The 23,278-nt window shown below is 49.3% G+C and overlaps 6 pseudogenes; 4 read left to right on the top strand and 2 right to left on the bottom strand.

Moving 5' to 3' along the window:
- Positions 1-1,111: 1,111 nt before the first annotated feature.
- Positions 1,112-1,886, top strand: LOC129131074 (feather keratin Cos1-2-like; annotated as a pseudogene).
- A 2,714-nt stretch (positions 1,887-4,600) lies between these two features.
- Positions 4,601-5,377, top strand: LOC129131075 (feather keratin Cos1-2-like; annotated as a pseudogene).
- A 3,942-nt stretch (positions 5,378-9,319) lies between these two features.
- On the bottom strand, positions 9,320-10,078 carry LOC129131082 (feather keratin Cos1-1/Cos1-3/Cos2-1-like; annotated as a pseudogene).
- Positions 10,079-12,907: 2,829 nt separating this feature from the next.
- On the top strand, positions 12,908-13,694 carry LOC129130809 (feather keratin Cos1-2-like; annotated as a pseudogene).
- A 4,167-nt stretch (positions 13,695-17,861) lies between these two features.
- Positions 17,862-19,818, bottom strand: LOC129130810 (feather keratin Cos1-2 pseudogene; annotated as a pseudogene).
- A 1,307-nt stretch (positions 19,819-21,125) lies between these two features.
- LOC129131081 (feather keratin Cos1-2-like) lies at positions 21,126-21,901 on the top strand (annotated as a pseudogene).
- The last annotated feature ends 1,377 nt before the right edge of the window (positions 21,902-23,278 follow it).

Below are 23,278 nucleotides of genomic sequence, written 5' to 3'. Positions count from 1 at the left end.
AACCATTTCCCGAGGGGTTTCACCCTGCTCAGTCAGCACCAGGATGCTGAGATGCAGAAATGCATCTGCCATTGGCCTGGAGAGGAGGAACCTCTGTCACATCCTGGCCACCAGCAACATTCCAGCAGATGGGGATCCACTGAATGATAACAACCTGCAGAAGTGGGCAAGCAGCCATGGTGTTTCTCCCTCTCCATAAAACCAGAATTGGAGAGTGCAGGAGGCTGAAGCTCATTTCTCTGCCACCTTCAAGCCACGATCATTCAGCGGTAGATTCCATACAAAGTGCCATTCCTGATGGCAAAGGAAACATCTTTCTCTCTGAGATCATGACCACTCCAGGGAAGAGCCCTGCTGCTCTGACCTGCACATACCCTCAGGAGGGTCACCCAAGCACAGAATGATGCACGTGTGCTCAAACACTCCTTCATGGAATAATGCAAAGATCTGAATGCTCACACAGAGTCAGCAAAGAGTCAGGAACAGACAGAAAAGATGTGCAGTTCTGGGAACTCTGATGAGGAGATACTGGGGAAAAGAGTGGCAGAAAATTACTCAGGTATCCTGGACAAGGATCAGGCCCCAGATAACTCCTGGTATTCCCACACGACCCACAGAGAGTGCACAGAAAGACCATGAGCCAAATGAGGCCAACACAATTTTTCTCTGAGCACTGTTTGAGTAGAAACAGGGTCCAACCCTCCCAGCAGACGCAGACCTGTGTGCAACAGTGAGTGAGCATCATGGAGTGATGGGAAAAGCAACAGAAAATGATGTGTCATGAGCCCTCACATGGCAGTCCTTGGGCATGTGGGCAAGGAGCACGAGACTGACGCCCATTTCCTGACAACTTGAATAAAACCAAAGCCACAGGATTGACACAGGTGAACATATTTTTCTGCAGAGGATGATGCCAGCTGATGATCTGAGCATTCTAAATGCACCCAGCATTGGTTTTGCCCAGGAAATCCCTGAATCTCTCATCCCAGCATTTAGAAAAATGGCCTTTCATGTAGGAAAGCACAGAGAATTAGCTGGGAAATGAAAAGGCAGCAGTGCAGGAAACCAGGAATGAAACCCCTACTATTACCTGGGATGGTGCACATTTGCCATGTACAGGTCAGAAAATAACCACTTCCACAAAGGAGCCTCTGTGCCTGAGGCAGGTCAGGACTGCTATAAAAGGCAGCCCAAGTCTCTGCTCTCTCATCCACTTCTCTCACCTCCTTCTCCTCTTCAGGAATCAGGTGAGTGGGAAGCCTCTTCTCCTCCTCCTGCTGCTGCTGTTTCATACCAAGCTCTTGCCTGGCTGGAGGTCTCAGCTGAGAGGGGCTACAAGAGCCCAGGGCTGGGAGCTGCTTGTGCTGGGAGAGGGCAGGGCAGAGAAGGTCTTGTGCAGACAGAGAGAGGCTGGGACTTGGCTGAGGTGGCTCCTGGGCTTTGAGCTGGGCACTGCAATGTGGGCCAGGAGGTGCCTTGGCTGCAGGGTGTTTGGGTGCACTGCTGCTTCTCAAGAAATGTCCTTACTTTTTTCTTCTCCCTGCCCTCTGTGCCAGGTGCGCCTGTGAGCCTGAGCCATGTCCTGCTGCAAGCCCTGTGACCCTTGCTGCCAGCCCTGTGGGCCCTGCCCGCTGGCCAGCAGCTGCAATGAGTGCTGTGTCAGGCAGTGCCAGAGCTCCCACGTTGTCATTGAACCCTCCCCTGTGCTGGTGACCCTGCCTGGGCCCATCCTCAGCTCCTTCCCCCAGAACACCGCCGTGGGATCCTCCACCTCGGCTGCTGTTGGCAACATCCTCAGCTCTGGCGGAGTGCCCATCAGCTCTGGGGGCTTTGACATCTCCTGCATCACCAACTGCTATGGTGGCAGCAGGTGCCGTCCCTGCTAAATGTGCTGCAAACATCCTTGGGAAAGATTCTTCAAGACCTCAGAACCTGCTTCTGGCCAGGGCCTTGAGCTTTGGCATATTTTCATTACAACTTCATGGCATTGTGGCATTTTTCTCTTCTTTTACTTTCTCCTTCCTTCCTTTGCTCCCCATATCTTCCCAAGCCAGCCTAGTGGAGATGTGTTGTCCTCCCTTCCTCATTAGTACAGGGTGGTGGACACCCTGCAGAAACTCCACTGCTCCTTAGTGGCAGCTCCTGGTGCTCTTCTGTGAGCCATCCCCTTTTCTTTTTTTGACTCAATAAAGCTGTTTTGCATTCAAGCCTCTCCTCTGAGTTCTCTTTCTTTCCACTGAAAGTCTTCCAGTCTGTACAGGATAAAAGGTGCAGAAGCAGAGGTTGGGAATTCCTGCAGTTGATTTTACTTTGTGCCCTTTTGTCTTGGAGCTGAGGAAAACTTACCTGGGTACTGCACAGTCAATGGCCATCAGGAACAATGAGGCTCCAAAGGGTAGCAGGAGTGGGTTGGTGTGTGAATTGATACATCCAAGTCACCAAACCACAGCTGAAATGCAAAGAGTAAATTTATTTCATTACCTCATTAACTCACAGGTTCCAAGGCACTGCCAGCTTCAGAGACACATGTGAGAGGAACAGTGGCACCATTAGGGTCAGTGCAATCCTGGCAGGTCACTGCCTGTCCCAGTATCTCAAGGGGCCTCTTGTACATGCAGTTTATCACAATGCTGTGCATTTATGATCTTTGAGCTTTTTGATATCTCGGTCTCCCAGCAGGAGGCTCAAGACTGTCTGTGAGAGATGCCTCTTAAGGTTCTGTTAGCTTTTATATTATCTCTCAAAAGAGACAGGATATAATCAGCAGTAAATATGTGAAGCTTCCCACATGGATGTTCTCAGCGTCCCCACCTACAAGGTCACTTTGTGCAAATTTATCACCCTGCTCTCCAAGTCTTTCAGTTTCAACCTTTTCCTCCCAACAGTTGGGAAACAGCAATGTGTGGAAACAGCCCACAACTTCATCCCTACCTTCCCCTCCCCTCCATTACCCAGTCTAGGGTCCACGGCCTGCACACAGCAGCACAGGCAGATGAGGATCACATCTCAATCTCATAGGGGCCCTCAGCTCATGCAGTGCCCATCTCTGTCCTAAGATGCAGTGCTGAGATGTTTCAGAAGTTAGAATTGGAATCAGCCATACTCAGGATATGCTGTGGTAAATGACTTTAGGCTGAGTTTGTGTAGAAGACTTAGGGCTTCACTGTTAATTCACATTTCTGCCATGTATGGATAGATGTAATCTGTGCATCAATGCCTTCCCAATGGAAGCCTTTGACCAAACCCATGCCCAAGGGGGGACTGCAAGACAGACAAAGGAAGATGGACCCTGGTGAAGACAGGGCTGCCAAGGACAGCCCGCAGATCACAGAGTTGTCAAAGGGTTTAGGTTAGACAGTCTTGTCCTACCCACTGCCATGGGCAGGGACACCTTCCACCAAGCTGCTCAAAGCTCCGCTGTCACCAAAAACTGGGAAATAAACTCTCCAACCAATTTCAGAAAGCTACGTCAGAAAGCTGACATTACTTTATTAGAGAGCTGGATGCATGGGGATGTCTCCCCTAAGCATGCCCACTAACCTAATAGATCAAGTTGCATTCCAAAAACTAATACATATTCATCACTGTTTGAATACATGCACATAGGTTAAATATTTCCATCAATTTGTTTGGATATGGTTACAGATCTTCTGATGAATCTTTTTTCTTTTTGAGAGTATCCCAAATATGTGGTCAGGTCATAAAGTACTACTCCATCATTCTTCACTCTGACACACAAATCTTGTACTCAAAACTAGGATATTGGCCAATCCATATTAATCACTGATACAAGTAAATGAGGAAGCATTAGGCCACATAAATCTCTGGTATTTGTACTAAGCACTGCCTGCTACAAAACGAAGCATTAACCATGAATATAGGGATCATACACTCAGTGTTAAGGTCAAAAGAATTTTCCAACATCTTCTCCCCTGCCGCAAAAACTTCTTGAAGAAATAGAACTTGTTCCATAGCATCCCCAGCTTCTCTATCTTTTTCACTGAGCAGACTGGAAGTGTTGCCACAGAATACGGGACAACTTGGAGGTCCAGGTTTGGATGCACAACATTAATGAATCTAAGGAAGAAGAGGAGGTGGCTCAGAGAAGGAACCAGGAGCAGCCACTAAGATGCAGTGGAGCTCCTGCAGGGTCTCCATCTGACTCTCATGCTGAGGGAGAGAGGGCAACACATCCCCACTACACCTGCCTGTGGAAACATAGAGAGCAGGAGGTAAGAAGGAGCAGAGTAGAAGACGGAAAGAGCACCAAAAGATCTGTCACGTCCCTTCACGTTGCAGTTATTAGGCATATGAGCAAGAAGCACAACAGTGGTGCCCATTTCCTGACAACTTAGCCATAAACAATCCAATCAGAAATGACCTAAGTGAACATCACCTGACCACAAGGGATGCCACCAGCCCTTGATCAGAACATTCTGCCTGTATTGACATTTTCTGCCCTGGAAATCACTGACCATCTCATCACAGCAATTACAGAGAGAGACCTGCATATAGGAAGCCATTTGACAGAAGCCAGGAAATGAAAAGGCAGCAATGCAGGAAATAAGTACACAGCCCCATTATTAGCTTAGCATTTGACATGAGCTGGTCAGAAAATAACCACTTCCACAAAGGAGCCTCTGTGCCTGAGGCAGGTCAGGACTGCTATAAAAGGCAGCCCAAGTCTCTGCTCTCTCATCCACTTCTCTCACCTCCTTCTCCTCTTCAGGAATCAGGTGAGTGGGAAGCCTCTTCTCCTCCTCCTCCTGATGCTGCTGCTTCAAGAGCAGCTCTTGCCTGGCTGGAGGTCTCAGCTGAGAGGGGCTACAAGAGCCCTGGGATGGGAGCTGCTTGTGCTGGGAGAGGGCAGGGCAGAGAAGGTCTTGTGCAGACAGAGAGAGGCTGGGACTTGGCTGAGGTGGCTCCTGGGCTTTGAGCTGGGCACTGCAATGTGGGCCAGGAGGTGCCCACATTGTGCAGGGTGTTTGGTGGTAGTGCTGGTTTTCCTTTGTCCTCACATTCTGCTTCTCCCTTCCTTCCATCCTAGGTGTACCTGTGACCCTGAGCCATGTCCTGCTGCAAGCCCTGTGACCCTTGCTGCCAGCCCTGTGGGCCCTGCCCGCTGGCCAGCAGCTGCAATGAGTGCTGTGTCAGGCAGTGCCAGGATTCCCATGTGGCCATCCAGCCGCCTGCTGTGCTGGTGACCCTGCCTGGGCCCATCCTCAGCTCCTTCCCCCAGAACACCGCCGTGGGATCCTCCACCTCTGCTGCTGTTGGCAACATCCTCAGCTGTGGCGGAGTGCCCATCAGCTCTGGGGGCTTTGACATCTCCTGCATCACCAACTGCTATGGTGGCAGCAGGTGCCGTCCCTGCTAAATCTGCTGGCAACCTCCTCGGGCAAGGACCTCCATGACCTCAGGACCTCGTTCTGGGCAGAAGATAGAGCTTTGGGACATTGTAATTCAAGTTTCAAGCGGCTGTCCCCTTCTTCTCCTCTCTCCATCTCTTTCTTTTGCTATCTGTGTCTCCCCAGACCAACATGGGAGAACTTGTTGCCCTTTCTCTTCCTCCCTCTTTAGAGTGGGCAGATGGACAACCTGCAGGAACTCTACTGCATCCTATTGATCTTCCACATGCTCTCTCTGAGGCACCTCCTTTTCTTCTTTGGACTTAATAAAGTTGTTTTGCAACCAAGCCATGGCCTCCAAATCCTCCTTCTTTCCATGACAACTCTTCCAGTCAACTCTAGGAAAAAGATGGAGAAAGCAAGGGACTCCCTGCAGTGAATTTTACTTCATGCCTTTTCTTTTGGAGCTGTCAAAATCTTCCTTGGCTACCCCACAGAGAATGGCCTTCAGGGAAACCCTGGCTTTGAAGGGTCGCAGCAATAGAGATGGGAAACAAAGTTCTGGGGACAGCCCACAAGTTCACCTCTGCCTTCTCCTCCCTTCCATCATACGTCTACAGGTCTGTGGTCAGCACAGATGGTCAAAGACAGATGAGATAAGCAACCCATACACTTCTTCATCACCTGGCAAGGCCTGGCTGCCCTCCAGACGTGCAAGGCTGAGGTGAATCAGGCTGCCATATTCAGGCTACGCAGTCGCAGTCCCCATTCCTGTGAACCGAACACCCCATGGGCTATGGCCTGGATCGGCTCTTGGTCTTGCTTTGGGAAAGGCTTCTTCATTTTTGGTTTCTCTTTTTGTTTTTGTTCCATTGTCTCAGTGAGACTACAGGTAGCAGTTTTGAGCTGTCTGGAGGTGAACCACACAGGTGCTGCCTGTCACCGCAGGCAGCCACACTACAGCAAGCAGGTCAAGATGGATTAGCCCCTACTCCAGGAAAGAAGAATGTGGAAACAGAGACTCTTTCTCTTTCATGGCACATTTTTCTTTTCTTCACCTTCTTTTCTCTTTTTCTTCACCTTGTGTTGAAGGTGGGATCTTGGCTTTGAAGGCAGTTACTTTGGATTTACCAACTGTAGCCACTTGTAAAGACTGCATTTCACAATTAGCAACTTTTTTGAAATGAACTTCAAAAACTCTGCCAGCAGTGAAAAGGCGAGCAAGTTCCTGGGGTCAGACCACCCTATGCTGCTGTGGACAGACCTGTCCTTTCCCATCCACCACAGGCAGAGAGCAGAGCACAGCAGCAGCACCAGGGGTGCCCCATGAATGGCAGGAGGAAGCAGCAGCAGTGCAGACCCCATGTGAGCTGGCAAGTCTTCATCAGCCACTAGAACTCGTCTACAGGTTCTTGCCCTTCCGGGTAGGATTTACCATTATCTTGTCCCTTTTCTCCCAGGACCACATGGTCACCTGCCATCTTGGAAGGAAAGGGTGTGATGCCATCTTCCCCTTGTCCCTCAAGCCATGCAGACACCTCGGGAAGGATATTTCTGGAATTTCATGTCTCTCTTGGTTCTCATGGGTTTTTTGAGGTTCAGCAATTTTGTATCTAGCCGTAATTTACCGTTATTTAGTAAACTGCTATTTTTTTCATTTATATCTACTCATATTTTGTTCTTTATTGGTGGAAAGGGGTTGGTTGGAATTAAGGGAAGATTACTTATTTTAGATTGCCTAGCTCTTTAAATTATCTTAAACCAAGACAATCCCCATCAGTGAAATTTTAAAAACCTTCTCTGTTCCATTTTCTTTGGGACAATTACAAATTTTCCCTTGTAACTTAAGCAGTTCTGTTGCAGAGATAATATTACTGTGAACTCTCCCTCCTGATAAATGAATTTTGTCTTTACAAGTGGGCAGAGCTTGGGATGAAAGGAAGTGGAGGATTGGCTTTGCTGACTCAAACCTCTTGTCTGGAGAGTGGAGTGAAGTGATATCAGGCTCAGGGAGTCCTGCCTCCCTCTCTGCCTCCTCTATTTTTACAGGTGGGTGGAGTTATGGGTGCAGGGAGGGTTTGGTTTTGCTGCGTTAAACTCACAAGGGCTAAGGACTGTGACATCATGTTTAAGGAGGTCCACCTTTTCCTCAGGGCTGAAAAACTCTAATTAATTCTTCACACCTTCCCCAACAGTGTTAATTTGCAAGTCCAAAGCTCTTTGGCTTTGGACAAGTTTGTTTAACTGGTTTTTCAGGTTTTGGGCTAGCTTCTTCTGGGCATTCCATTCTCAGTCTGCCCTGAGGTGGGCTATTGTTTCAGCCCCCAAGGCTATTTGCAACTCAATCAGATCTTTCTGTTGCTGCTCCACGACATATTTCTCTTTGAGTTCAGCCTCCACTGGTATGGATACCAGGTCTTCTCCTTTACTGGGGTTCCCTCTCCCATCTTTTGCCAAAGTTCAAGTTTTCTCTGCAACTAACTGCAGATTTTGCCCACTTCGCTCTTCATGAAGTTGGACAACGTTTATAAGCTTTTAGCAATTCTCTTAGTGGATGTGAGAAACAAGGGTCACTCTTTAAAATTTTTAAAAGTTTAATAAGGGATAAAAGGGACAGTATCCAGCGCAGAGGTGCTTGGCAAACTGCCAGGAGCAGCCCATTAGCTTAAAACAATTTTCTTACATACTTTTTCATTACATCGGTTAAATGCATATTCATGAGGATTATACATATTCAAACATTCTTGTGGATTTACATGTTCCGGGAATTTTTTTGTCTGGCTCAACTTTTGACTTGTCTTAATGCCATCCTGTAGATAAATTTTATTTATTTAATTTCTTCTGGAAGCTCTATTCCATTGTTTGACACTTTTTGATAATCGGAGGATCAGTATTAAATCTCTCCTTGCATTTTTCTCTTGGTGTTTATTCTCCTGGTTCTTTTCACTGTTATTCAGATAAGATACTCCACAAGTACATTGAACCAACGTAGCTCTTAACATAAATAAAGGCATTTAACATTAACACATAGTCCGTTTTAATACTTTGCAAAAGCCTAAACTATATATAAGCTACATACTGCATACAAAAACCAGGGTCGTTCATCTTTAACTGATACTCTTGGGCACTGGTTTGGTCAAAAGGGAAGACGGTGTTCAGGTAACATCCATCTATAAGTGGAAGAAAGATGAACCTTTAGTGAAGCAGTAAGTCATTTGCACAAAGTCAACCAAAAGTCATTTACCACTGCGTACCCTGAGTATGGCTGATACCAATCCCAGCTTGTGAATTGTCTCAGCCCTGCATTGTCTGGACAGCAGCTTTGCCTGCCTGTGCTGAGGGAGTGCAACTCACCAGCCTGTGCTTCTGTTTGCATGCCATGGAGCCTCGACCAGGAAAGGGAAAGGTGGAGAAGGAAGAGATGAGGTTGTGGGCTGGTCCCAGGAATTGTTTTTCCCTTCCCCATTCCTGCCACCCTTTAGAGGGAGTCTCCCAGCCTTTGGCTGCTGAGAAGCTATGGATGGCTTAGTCAGCTCCAAGGGAAAAGGCACAAAGGAAAATCTACTACAGGGAATCTCATCATTTTCTTTCTCCAGCTATTTTCCCTAAGCAGACTGAAACAGTTGTTACAGAACGAAGGAGGACTCAGAGGCACATACATGAATGCAAAAAAGCTTTATTGAGTGTAGAGGAAAAAAATACTCAGAGTGGCTCAGAGAGGGCACCAGAAGCATCTACTAAGATGCAGTGGAGGTGTCCCTCTGCTTTCCTGCAGAGGGAAGAGAGGGTAACAGGTCTCCACTAGACTGGCTTGAGGATACATGGACAGCAAAGGAAAGAACAAAATGAGACAGGAGAAGAAAGGGACAATGCCTTGAAATTCAAATTACAATGTCCCAAAGCTCTATCTCCTGACCAGGACCAGGTGCTGAGGTCATGGAGGTTCTTGCCCGAGGAGGTTGCCAGCAGCTTTAGCAGGGACGGCATCTGCTGCCACCATAGCAGTTGGTGATGCAGGAGAGGTCAAAGCCCCCAGAGCTGATGGGAACTCCCTGAGAGCTGAGGATGCTGCCAACAGCAGCAGAGGTGGAGGATCCCACGGCGGTGTTCTGGGGGAAGGAGCTGAGGATGGGCCCAGGCAGGGTCACCAGCACAGGGGAGGGTTCAATGACAACGTGGGAGTCCTGGCACTGCCTGACACAGCACTCATTGCAGCTGCTGCCCAGCGGGGTGGGCCCACAGGGCTGGCAGCAAGGGTCACAGGGCCGGCAGCAGGACATGGCTCGGGATCACAGGTGCACCTAGGATGGAAGGAGGGGAGAAGCACAAAGTGAGGACATGTGAGAAGCAGCACTGCACCCAAACACCCTGCACAATGTGGGCACCTCCTGGCCCACATTGCAGTGCCCAGCTCAAAGCCCAGGAGCCATCTCAGCCAAGTCCCAGCCTCTCTCTGTCTGCACAAGACCTTCTTTCCCTGGCCCTCTCATAGGAAAAGCAGCTCCCATCCCCTCACTACGACAGCCCCTCTCGGCTGAGATCTCCAGCCAGGCAAGAGCTGGTCTTCAAGCAGGAGGAGAAGAGGCTTTGCACTCACCTGATTCCTGAGGAGGAGGAGGTGAGAGAAGTGGATGAGAGAGCAGAGACTTGGGCTGCCTTTTATAGCAGTCCTGACCTGCCTCAGGCCCAGAGGCACCTTTGTGGAAGCCATAATTTTCTGACCAGCTCATGTCAAATGCAAACTATCCCAGCTAATAATGGGGCTGTGTCCTGTTTTCCTGCACTGCTGCCTTTTCATTTCCTAGTGCATTCCACGTGCTTTCTTTTATGCAAATTTCTCCAAGTGTCAAGATGAGAGGTTCAAGAAATTCAGGGCAGAAAGACATCAGCACAGGCACAATGCTCAGATCAAGGGCTGGCAGCATCCCCTGTGGGTAGGTGATGTGAACCTGTTTCATGCCTGTGGATTAGTTTATGGCAAAGTTGTCAGGAAAGGGGCACCACTCTTGTGCTTCTCACCTTCATGCCCAAGGTCTCCATTGTTTGGGCACATGATAGAGCTTCAGGTTGCTATTTCCTTCTTGACTTTTCTCTTTCTTTTGTTGTCTTTATCTCTTTGGGCCAGTCTAGTGAGGACATTTTTCCCTCCTTCCTTCCACAGGAGAGGCTGAAGGACAACCTCCAGGATCTCCACTGCATCTTAGTGTCTGCCCCTCATACTCCCCGTAGGAACGATTCCAGTCTGCTCAGGAAAAAAGATAGAGGAAGAAGAGGGTGGGAGTACCTACAGTGGATTTTACTTTGTGCCCTTTCCCTTGGACCTGATGAAGACATCCCTGCTACTCTACAGCCAATAGTGATTAGACCACCAATCCAAAATATACTGGTAGTGGAGATAGAAAACAACAGTGCCTGGGAACAGTTCACAGCTTCATCTCTTCTTTTCCTCTGTTCTGTTGCCTGGTGTACATGGCCAGCACAGAGGGACAGATATGTACCTCACACCTCCTTTAGCATATGGCTAAAGGGCCCATCTGCTGTTGTTATATTCAGTTCTCAGATATTTCACAAGTTGGAATTGGTATCAAGCACACTCAAGCTATGCAAGTGTTGTGGTTTGACACTTGGCACCCAGAAGAGTCACTCACTCATCCTCCCCTGCTACAGCTGGGCAGTGGAGAGGGGAAAAAATATAACAAAGGATTTATGAGTGAGATAAGAACCAGGTGAAAACACTTCAAGGGCAAAACAGGCTCAACTTAAAGTTTCAAAGTGACTTTATTACTACCAAAATCAGAGGAGGACGATGAGAAGCAAAATAATCCCTTTATACACCTTTTTTCCCCCAGACCCTCCCTCCTTCCCACTGACAGTGAGATAGGGCATAGGGGTTTTTTGGTCAGTTCATCACTGAGATTTTCTTCCGCTGCTCCTGGAGAGGAGTCCTTCCCCTGCAAGGCCATAGGGCCCCTTCCATGGGAGACAGTTCTCCAGGAACTTCTCCAGCGTGGGTCCACTCTCACGAGCAGCAGCCCTACTGCACCAGCTGCAATGGGAGTCCCTCCAATGGGCAGACAGTCCTCCCAAAACAGCTGCAACGTGGGTCTATCTTTCCATGGGGTGCACTCCTCCAAGGACAGACTGCTACAGCCTGGAAGCACAGCCCCCTCTCTCTACCAGGTTTCCCACTGGATCACAGCATCCTCCAGGCATCCATCCAATGCAAGGGCACCTTCCCCATGAGCCGAGGGTGGATCTCTGCATCCCCCATGGATCCCCAGGGGATGTGGGTGGATCTCTGCATCCCCCATGGATCCCCAGGGGCTGTGGGTGGATCTCTGCATCCCCCATGGATCTATGGGCTGCAGGTGGATCTCTGCATCCCCTGTGGATCCCCATGGCTGCAAAGGCACAGCTGTTTCACCATGGTCTTCACCACAGCCTGCAGATGAATCCTGGCTCTGGCATCTGGAGCACCTCCTGCCCCTCCTTCTCCACTGATCTTGGAGTTGCCATATTGTTTCCCCTCTCATGTTCTCAACTCCTCCTCTTTCCTACTTGGAGAAAAACTGTGTGACTTCGTTTTGATTTTCTTCTTAAATATGTCATCACAGAGGCATTACCAACCTCCCTTATTGGCCCAGTCTTGGCCAGCAGCATGCTGATCTTCAGATTAGTGATTGGCTCTTCCTATATCCAGAAACCAAGGCTTCATCTGCTCCTAGTGAGACCTGAGCAGTGGTCTCAGTTGCCAGCACTCAAATCATCTCCAGGACCTTTTCACTCTGTGTGACCCCTCCACTGTCACCCTTTGTGCCTGACCCATGAGCCAGTTGCTCACCCATCACGAAATGTATTTATCCAGTTTTGTCCAGAAGGATCCTGTGAGAAATGGTATCAAAAACTTCAGAGAATTGCATAAAAGACTGCATCAGTTGGCTACCATTCATCAGTTAGGTGGGATACCTTGTTGTGAAAGGAAATTAGGTTTGACAAGCAGGGCATTCCTCACATGAACTCACACTGGTTGTGAAAAATGACTGCCTTGTTAATAATGTTTTTGAATACCTCCTAGAATTACCTTCTTGCTAATTTCACCAGGAATTTTACTGCAAGCCTAGACTTAACACACGTGTACTCACACATGTCTTCATGGAACAAACAAAAAACTGTACATTCAAATAAGGTCAGGAAACGTCATTAGCTGAGATCTCTGTTGTGGAAACACAGTATGTCCCCTCACAGCAGAGTCCCTGGGCACGTGGGAGAGAAGTACAAGAGCAGTGACCATTTTCTGACAACTTTGCCACCGCCAAGACCACAGGAATGACAGAGGTAAACATCACCACCCCACAGGGGATGCCAATAACAATTAATCTGAGACTTCTGCCTGTGCTGACGTCTTTGTGCCTTGAAAATCATTGGTGCTCTCATTTTGACACTTACAGAAAGAGATCTTCAAATAGGAAAGCACGCGGAATTAGCCAGGAAATGAAAAGGCAGCAGTGCAGGAAAACAGGGCACAACCCCATTATTAGCTGGGATAGTTTGCATTTGACATGAGCTGGTCAGAAAATTACGACTTCCACTAAGGTGGAACTTAGTTGTTGGCCTGAGGCAGGTCAGGACTGCTATAAAAGGCAGCCCAAGTCTCTGCTCTCTCAGCCACTTCTCTCACCTTCTCTTCCTCCTCAGGAATCAGGTAAGTGGGAAGCCTCTTCTCCTCCTCCTGCTGCTGCTGCTGCTGCTTCAAGAGCAGCTCTTGCCTGGCTGGAGGTCTCAGCTGAGAGGGGCTACAAGAGCCCAGGGCTGGGAGCTGCTTGTGCTGGGAGAGGGCAGGGGAGAGAAGGTCTTGTGCAGACAGAGAGAGGCTGGGACTTGGCTGAGGTGGCTCCTGGGCTTTGAGCTGGGCACTGCAATGTGGGCCAGGAGGTGCTCACACTGTGCAGGGTGTTTGGTGGTAGTGCTGGTTCTCCTTTGTCCTCACATTCTGCTTCTCCCCTCCTTCCATCCTAGGTGCACCTGTGAGCCCGAGCCATGTCCTGCTGCCCGCCCTGCAACCCTTGCTGCCAGCCCTGTGGCCCCACCCCGCTGGGCAGCAGCTGCAATGAGTGCTGTGTCAGGCAGTGCCAGGATTCCCATGTGGCCATCCAGCCCTCGGCCGTGGTGGTGACCCTGCCTGGCCCCATCCTCAGCTCCTTCCCCCAGAACACCGCCGTGGGATCCTCCACCTCTGCTGCTGTTGGCAACATCCTCAGCTCTGGCGGAGTGCCCATCAGCTCTGGGGGCTTTGACATCTCCTGCATCACCAACTGCTATGGTGGCAGCAGGTGCCGTCCCTGCTAAAGCTGCCTAAAGTCTTTAGGCAAGAACCTCCAAGACCTCAGAAGCTGGCTCCTGCGCAGGAGATAGAGCTTTAAGACATGGTATTTAATGTCTGAGCCATTGTTCCCTTCTACTTTTTTTTGTCTTTCCTTTGCTATCTGTGTCTCCCCAGGCCAGCCTAGGGGGATGTGTTGCACTCCCTCCATCTTTCGGGCAGGCAGATGGACCCCCTGCATGAGCTCCACTGCATCTTAGTGGCTGCTCCTGGTGCTGTCTGTGAGCCACCTTTGTTTCTACCTTACATTCATTAAAGTTGTTTTGCATCCAAGCCTTGGCCTCTAAGCTGTCCTTCTTTCCGTGACAACTGTTCCAGTCTGCTCAGGGTAGAAGGTGGATGGGCAGAGTGTTGGACTCCCTGTAGTGGATTTTCCTTTCTGCCTTTTCCATTGGAGTGGATGAAGAACATCCCTGGCCACTCCACAGCCAATGGCAATCAGGGAAAAGATGGCTCCAAAGGTGTCTGCCAAGGAAGGCGGGAATCTTCACGGAATGGAAAATATTACACCCTTCCCTCCAAATTATTATAACTTTGAAAATGCCGGGCTGTCAGACAAAGATGTTGGAAAAGGAACAGCAGTTCTCTACTAGAATATACATAACAAGGCAAACAAACAACAACAGCAAAACCAAACAGACTCAGACACCCAGGCCCGGCCTCCCTCGGCCGCAGGCGCTTTCCCCTTCGGTGCAGTTCCGGGCACAGCCAGCAGGGGCGCTGCTGGCTCCCGGCCAGGCAGGGCGGGTGCGGTGATTCCCCCGCGCCAGCAGGGGGCGCTGTGGGGCGAGCTCAGCTCCCTCATGAGGCGATGGCGGCTCAGGCGGTGGAGGAGAGGGGAGGTGGCTCCCTTTGCAAAACTCACGGGGAGCAGCCGGTCTCAGCGCCACTGAGGGTGGTGAATTGTGCTGTAGGAGGAACCTTGGAGAGGTGAGCTGGAACAACAGAGGTGAGCAGGCTCTTGGAGACAAACGAAGCATTGCAAAAAACCATGAAGCCATGGCAGGAGCAGCGGGAGTCCAGGCAGAGATGGGGCGTTGAATTAGAATGTGGCAAAAACCACCAGAGCGGGGGCAGAAAACAGTGGAGCTGGGCAGCCCCCAAAGGAGAGAGAATGTGAGGGAGCGGGTTGCTTGGAGTTTTCCCCTGGCTCTCAGGTCTCCCATGTGATGTCCTGGGGATGGCAGTGGCATCAGGGCTCCTGCAAGCAGCCAGGAGATGCTCCTTCCAGAGAGAGGGAGCACACTGGGGTCCCAGGCTTTTCCTGAGGCACCCAAGCAGATAGTGAGGGTCCCTCCCAGTGAGATTGGGTGTAGGAAAGATGCTAGTGCTCGCCCCTCTTTCAAGCAGAGGCTCACCCATGGTAAGGGGAAGCAGTGAAGGACAAAACTCTGCAGTCCCCACAGCAGCAGTCCAGCACAAAGACCACAACCATCTCCCCAACAATCCCCCAAGAGAGAAGGCGAGAGAAGGCTGAGCCCAGTCCCTCACCCGCAGCCAAGTCCCACAGTGTCTCTGCACTTCCAAAGAGAAAACCTCCCCGGCCACCAAGCTCACCCCCCAGAGAAGAGACTGCAGCCAACTGCACCCTTCCCCTCTCCTTCCCATCCCAGCCATATCTTTTCTCTCCCAAGTATCATTGTTCCCATGTCTTAGGCAACAAATGGGAGAAAAATTCCCTGGGAGAAAGAAAAGAAATGGAAAAATCCTAACCTCTAACAACGGTGCACTACCCTGTTTTTACAGTAGAAGATAATTTACACCAATTTCCATGCCAAGTGTGTTATTTATAATAAAGTCATTTTTATTACTCAACTCAACTGCATTTAAAGAGACAGAAGAGAGATACTCTGAGTGGAAAAAGGTACTTTTGTAATGTGTGTAAAAGGTACTTACTCCAAGCTGTTATACACCTTGAGCAATTAAGTGGTAACCTGTCTAGGCCAGCTCTGCTGAGATTTGTACTGTTTTATCTTTCCAGGAACATTACTGGGAATTGTGCCAGCACATCCCACTGAAAATTGAGTTACTTATCAAAGAACTGCTTATCATTTTTGTTGGAGCAATCATTGCCAGCAGGAACCAAATTTGGTCGACACGCCAACAAGCTCAACCCACAGGTTGAAACCCTGGCTTCTTTTGTTTATGTTAATCAATATGGTAACCATATGCATTCTGCACTACACCCACTTCTCTCCTGTGGGTGCAATTTACTGGAGCAGCAATTACAAAGGAAGGTGGCGTTCAAAAGGTAACCTGGGATAATGCAAAAGGGAATTCAACTCCTAGCAATTAGATAATAGTAGAAACTATTACTTTTCCTTTATGACCCCACTAATCGTAAGCCACACTTTATGTTGTAAAAATGCATGGTGCTTCTGTATATAGCATATACCAAATCATTGTGTCAGGATTAGATCCCAATGGAGATGGGCCTGATGGAATGGATGTGCTTTTGGGAGAACCCCTTGTGATTTTGTATTTGTAGACAACATTATTGTACATGCAAGTACCCTAGTATTTGTGCTTGTAACTTTGTTGACATTATGGGATGTGATTTTAGTTATGTAGCTCCTCTTGTATCTTGCCAATTGTTATGATTTAATTAGGCATTGGCTTAAAAGCAGCAGTCTGATCCTACTGAATGAACCTCACTTGGATGTGAAAAATGCCATTGAAAGAAGCTGGAGAAAATGGACAGAAAATTTTGATTACCATTCATCCTCATGTAGAAAAATCCACCGGGTGATGAAGCAACCAGAGAAAGACAGGGAACACAATTGTCTGGACATTTTATTTGGATGGTCACCAAGAGCAACTGAAGTTCGTAATAAAATGTTGCACCCTGTGATTTTCCTTCTGATGTTAACCTTTTTGCCTTTTATTTTCATAATCAGATTGTATATTAAAATGTATATTAAAATATAAAGAAATTAACCCCCGAATTCAGAGATAGTCTATATAGCTTTTCTTCCTTCTCTATCTTTGCTACTTCTCCTTTTTCAGTCCAAGTCCGTATGGATGTTTGAGCCACAGGTGGTGCAGAAGCCCGGGTGATAAAGCATCTCAATGACAGATAGCCAGGGACCCAAACAAGGACTGTTGGTAAGAAGGCACCGTGAGAAAAAACACACTGTGGCTGGAGAAGGGGCCATACAGAGGTAGGCAACCCATTTTTGCAACAAACATCCTTGTTCTCTCTCCTGGAGACAAGCACAACACAGTACAGAGCAAACACAGGAATGAGGTCACAAAGTGAGCGTGGACTGTCAGTCAAAGGTTGACCCAGCAGCAGTGGGCACTGGTTTGATCAAAGGCCTCATCCAGAAAGAACTCGATGGACAAATTACATACATTCATACAGGTGAGAAATGTCACAAATTTATAATAAAGCCCTAAGACATTGGCACAAATTCAGCTGAAATTCATTTACCACTGCATTAGCCTGCATACGTCTGATAGGAAACTTGTGAATTACCTCAGCCCTGCATGTCTGGGATACCAGCTGAGTCCTGCATGTGCTGAGGGAGTGTATCTCATCTACCCATGCTCCTGTGTGCAGGCCACGGACTGTAGACCAGGTAATGGAGGGGAGGAGAAAAAGAAGTGAGGTTATAGGCTGTCCCCAGACATTGCTGTTTCCCTAAACAACTTTTGCAAACTTTGGAGCCATGGTCTTCCTGATGACCTTTGGCTGTTGAGTAGCCAGGTATGACTTTGTCAGCTTCAAGGGAGTTGAACCCTCTTCTTCCTCCACCATTTTCCCTAAGGAATATGGAAGGTTTGCCAGAAAATGAAAAATGATTCAGAGGCCAAGGCTTGGATGCAAAAGAACTTTATTGAGTGTAAAGAAAAGGATGTGGTTCACAGAGAGCACCAGGAGCAGCCACTAAGATGCAGTGGAGCTCATGCAGGGGGTCCATCTGCCTGCCCTAAAGAGAGGCAAACAGGTCCCCTGGGCTGGCCTGGGGACACATGGACAGCACAGAAATATGGAATAGTAGGAGAAAGAAATCATCCTAAAGCTGTAAATAGAATGTCCAGAAGCTCCGTCTCCTGCGCAGAATCATGTTCTGCCCAGAACCATGTTCTGAGGTCTTGGAAATTCTTGCCCAAGGAGGTTTCCAGCAGATTTAGCAGGGACGGCATCTGCTGCCACCATAGCAGTTGGTGATGCAGGAGAGGTCAAGGCCCCCAGAGCTGATGGGCACTCCCTGAGAGCTGAGGATGCTGCCAACAGCAGCAGAGGTGGAGGATCCCACGGCGGTGTTCTGGGGGAAGGAGCTGAGGATGGGCCCAGGCAGGGTCACCAGCACAGCAGGCGGCTGGATGGCCACATGGGAGTCCTGGCACTGCCTGACACAGCACTCATTGCAGCTGCTGGCCAGCGGGCAGGGGCCACAGGACTGGCCACAGGGGTTGCAGGGCGGGCAGCAGGACATGACTCGGGCTCACAGGTGCACCTGGCACAGAGGGCAGGGAGAAGCACAAAGTGAGGACACGTGAGAAGCAGCACTGCACCCAAACCCCCTGCAGCCAAGGCACCTCCTGGCCCACATTGCAGTGCCCAGCTCAAAGCCCAGGAGCCACCTCAGCCAAGTCCCAGCCTCTCTCTGTCTGCACAAGACCTTCTCTGCCCTGCCCTCTCCCAGCACAAACAGCTCCCAGCCCTGGGCTCTTGTAGCCCCTCTCAGCTGAGACCTCCAGCCAGGCAAGAGCTGCTCTTGAAGCAGCAGCAGCAGCAGGAGGAGAAGAAGAGGCTTCCCACTCACCTGATTCCTGAGGAGGTGAGAGAAGTGGATGAGAGAGCAGAGACTTGGGCTGCCTTTTATAGCAGTCCTGCCCTGCCTCAGGTGCAGAGGCACCTTAGTGGAAGTCATAATTTTCTGACCAGCTCATGTCAAATGTGAGCTATCCCAGCTAATGGTAGGAGCTGTGTCCCAGTTTCCTGCACTGTGGCTTTTCCATTTCCTGGCTTCTGCCACGTGCTTTCCTATATGAAGGGTCATTTCTCAAAGTGCCAGTATGACAGCATCAAGGATTTCAGGGCAGAAAGACATCAGTGGACAAAGAAGGTTTAGATTAAGGGCCAGTGGCATCCAGGTAATGTGTACCTGTGTCATTCCTCTGGACTCCTCTGGTGGCCAGAAACCAACCCTGCTCTCATGCTTCTTGTACACATGCCCAAGGTCTGCACGTGACATGAAACAGTTTTTATTTTGCTTCCTTCATTACTCTGTGATCAACACTCAGTGTTATACTCAGGTGGGCTTCTGCTGGGAGGGTCTGACCCTAGTGCTGTATTAAGAGTACTCAGAAAAATTGTGTTCTCTTCTCTTCCCAGTGACCTTCACCTATGAGCTACCTTTTAGAGAGAACTGGATTTGTCTGGAGAAAAGGAGGCCAAGGGGAAAGTTTATCACTCTTAACACTATGTGAAAGGGGGCTATAGTGAGGTGGGTGTCAGTCTCTGCTCCCAAGTAACAAGTGATAAGACCAGAGGAATTTGCCTCAAGTTGCACCAGGGGAGGTTTAGATTGGATATTAGGGAAAAATTCAATATCAAGCATTGGAACACACTGTTGAGGAAGGTGGTTAAGTCACCACTCCTGGAGGTGATTTCAAAGAAGTGTAAATGTGGCACATGGGAACATGGGTTAGCGGTAGAGCAGGCAGTGTTAGATTTAAGGTTGGACTTGATGATCTTGAAGGCGTTTTCATGATTCTGTGATTGTGCAGCTATCAGCAGTCTTGGGCATTTGAATTAGACAATTAAGAATGAGACAATCAAAAGGTCAGTGCAATCAGGAATTACCACACATACAATGAACATCTTCTTCTCCATGTATCTGCTAACCCTAGTGAAGAATGGCCCTGCATGGAGCAATCAGTACCTGCAGACCTTACTGCAATTGTTCTTCCTCATCATGTTGCCTTTGTGAAGATCTGGCTCCACTGCTGCATCAAAGCTGATGGAGACTTTTCTTGTCACCAGGAAAACCAGTGACTCTTGCAAGCCTTGGTCATATGTACATTGTGGTCATCTTCACCCAGGTGGTTCTGCTTTCCTGGCCCACCCAGGAAAGCCATTGCTTAATCCAAGTCTCCTGATGTGGCCTTTGCTGATCCTGATCCAGCAGCTGCTCCCACCCCATTGTGTCAAGGTAAAGCAAAGAGTTGGAGAACCTGTGCTACGAGGAAAGACTGAAGGAGTGTAGCCTTTTCTCCCTGGAGAACAGGACTCTTGGGGAGGACCTTATCACAGTATTTTAGTAATTAAATGGGATCTACCAAGAGCACTGAGAGTTTCAGCACAAAGACCAACACGGAGGGGCTGTCCATGAGGGTCACACACTGAGTGAAGAGGATCTGGAGATTATTTGAGTGCTGGCAACTGAGACCGCTTGGGTCTCAGCAGGAGCAGATGAAACCTTCGTTTCTGGACATAGCAAGATGTGCACAGGGGTCAGTAAAATGGAGAAAGATCACGTCTCCATCCTGAACTGAGGGCAGGAGCACGTGTGGAACCTCACAGGCTTCATGGGACATTCTGTACCTGAGTTATTCTGAGCCCAGCAGTGCCTTGAAGAGTTCCTTTTCTGCATGCAGGAGACCATGGATATCTAGGGCATGACATGGATTAGAGCATTACTCAAGACTGAAAGCAAAGGAATTTTTATAACCTATGCCCACTGCTGCCACCCTTTGAACTTGTGATTTCATTGGTGGCCTCTGTTAGCACAGTAGTCAAGGTTGTCTTCATTAGCTCCAAGGGGAAGAACACAGAGGAAAATCCACTGCAGGGACTCCCACCCCCTGCCTTTTTAAACATTATACATGAGCAGATTGGAAGAGTTGCCACAGAACAAAGGAGAACTTAGAGGCCAAGGCATGAGAGCATAACAACTTTAATGAGTCTAAGGAAGAAAAGGAGACCACCAGGGACAGTCACTAAAATGCAGTGGAGCTCCTGCGTGGCGTCCATCTGCCTGTCATGCAGAGGGAGAGAGGGCAAAATATCCCCACTTAGACTGGCCTGGGGAGACACAGAAAACAAGTGCTAAGAAAGAGGGGAGGAAGCTCTGTCATGTCCCCTCACGTAGCAGTCCTTGGGTGTGTGAGCAACAAGCACAAAAGAGGTGCCCATTTCCTGACAACTTAGACAAAACTAAACCGCTCAAAAATGACCCAAGTGAACATCACCTGCCCACAAGGAATGCCAACAGACTTTGATCTGAGACTTCTACCTCAGAAATCCTTGAGATTCTCATCCCAGCACTTACAGAATGAGATCTTCACCTAGGCAAGCACGTGGCAGAAGCCAGGAAATGAAAAGGCAGCAGTACAGGAAACCAGGCCACAGCTCATACCATTACCTGGAATGGCGCACATTTGACATGAGCTGGTCAGAAAATTATGGCTTCCACTAAGGTGCCTGTGGGCCTGAGGCAGAGCAGGTCTCCTATAAAAGGCAGCCCAAGTCTCTGCTCTCTCATCCACTTCTCTCACCTCCTTCTCCTCTTCAGGAATCAGGTGAGTGGGAAGCCTCTTCTCCTCCTCCTCCTGATGCTGCTGTTTTATAGCAAGCGCTTGCCTGGCTGGAGGTCTCAGCTGAGAGGGGATACAAGAGCCCAGGGCTGGGAGCTGTTTGTGCTGGGAGAGGGCAGGGCAGAGAAGGTCTTGTGTAGACAGAGTGAGGCTGGGACTTGGCTGAGGTGACTCCTGGGCTTTGAGCTGGGCACTGCAATGTGGGCCAGGAGGAGCCTTGGCTGCAGGGTGTTTGGGTGGTAGTGTTGGTTCTCCTTTGTCCTCACATTCTGCTTCTCCCCTCCTTCCATCCTAGGTGTACCTGTGAGCCTGAGCCATGTCCTGCTGCCCGCCCTGCAACCCCTGTGGCCAGTCCTGTGGGCCCTGCCCGCTGGCCAGCAGCTGCAATGAGTGCTGTGTCAGGCAGTGCCAGGACTCCCATGTGGCCATCCAGCCGCCTGCTGTGCTGGTGACCCTGCCTGGGCCCATCCTCAGCTCCTTCCCCCAGAACACCGCCGTGGGATCCTCCACCTCGGCTGCTGTTGGCAGCATCCTCAGCTCTCAGGGAGTGCCCATCAGCTCTGGGGGCCTTGACCTCTCCTGCATCACCAACTGCTATGGTGGCAGCAGATGCCGTCCCTGCTAAATCTGCTGGCAAAGTCCTTTGGCAAGAGCTTCCAGACCTCAGAAGACAGATCTGGGCAGGAGATAGAGATTTGGAACATTGTCTTTTCAACATCAAGCCATTGTTCCCTTCTTCCACCTTCTTTTCCTCTTTTCTTTGTCTTCTGTGTCTCCTCAGGCCAGTCTAATGGGGACACGTGACCCTCCCTCCCCCCCTCTTTTGGGCAAGCAGATGCACACTCTGCAGGACTCTACTGCATCTTAGTGGCTGCCTCTGATGCTCTCTTTGCGCCACCTCCTTTTTTTCTTTACACTGAATAAAGTTGTTTTGCATCCAAGCCTGGGCCTCTAAGTCCTCCTTTGTTCTCTAGAAAATCTTCCAGTCCATTCAGGGAAAATAGGTGCAGGAAGCAGAGAATGGGATTCCCTGCAGTGGATTTTTCTTCCTGCCCTTTTCCTAGGAGCTGACAAAGTCTCCCCAGGCTACTCAGCAGCTAAAGGCCATCAGGAAGACATCAGGCAACAGTTGTGAAGGGAAACAAGAATTCCTGGGTCCAGATGACAGCTTCATCTCTTCCTTCTCCTCCACTCCCCTACATTGTCTAGTGATGCAGCCACTGGATCCTGGGCTACCTCTGCAGAAATTCTGGCACCATGCTAGGAGTGGGGAACAACTGAGATTTGGATTTTACCTGCAACTGAAACTGAGGAGCTGCTTGCTCTATAGTGAAAAATGTCACAGCCACAGCAGGGACTGAGCAAAGGAGAAGGCTCTCTAGTCTTGAGGTTCCAACATAAAAGAGCTCACACCAAGTGAAGAAATCAGGAATAAAAGAGCCTTAAGAACTACAGTGCTTGGGTTTTATACAGTTACAAATCAAGGGGTGGATACAAAAAAACAACCAATGGAGAGATATCAGGGGAGGAGTGAGGGGATTACATCAACAGATCAGAACCAATCAGGGTAGGTGGGAGGAGAGGGTAAGTCACATGGGCCAATGGGGCTTCAAAGTTTAGGGGAATTCCAAAGGGTTGTCGTAGTCTGGGATTGGTCCAAAGTAAGAGTGGCAGGCAAGGTTCTGGAATAAGGGGCTGGGTTGCCTTGACAGGCAGGGAAAGAGCTGGAACAAGGGGTGGGGAATGGCATGAGGGACAGCTTTGAGGGAGGGCAAAACCCAGGGGCAAACCAACTCATGGAGAACATGGGGGTACAACAGAACAAACCACTTAACAAACACCATAGGGCATATCACTGTCACCCAGCAATGATGAGGAGAGGGAGAGGAGAGGGAGACAGGAGCACTGACAGGAGCACCTTTCCTCAGGAAATCATGGGGCTGCTGTTACTTCAAGGTCTCCCAGCTTTCTGGGTATTTGTGGGCAAAGATATATCAGGACA

This window comes from Agelaius phoeniceus, chromosome 26 (genome assembly GCF_051311805.1).
Source record: "Agelaius phoeniceus isolate bAgePho1 chromosome 26, bAgePho1.hap1, whole genome shotgun sequence".
Lineage (NCBI taxonomy): Eukaryota > Metazoa > Chordata > Aves > Passeriformes > Icteridae > Agelaius > Agelaius phoeniceus.
The sequence above is the reverse complement of the archived record's forward strand: the minus strand, read 5'-3'. Positions and strand labels throughout refer to the sequence as shown.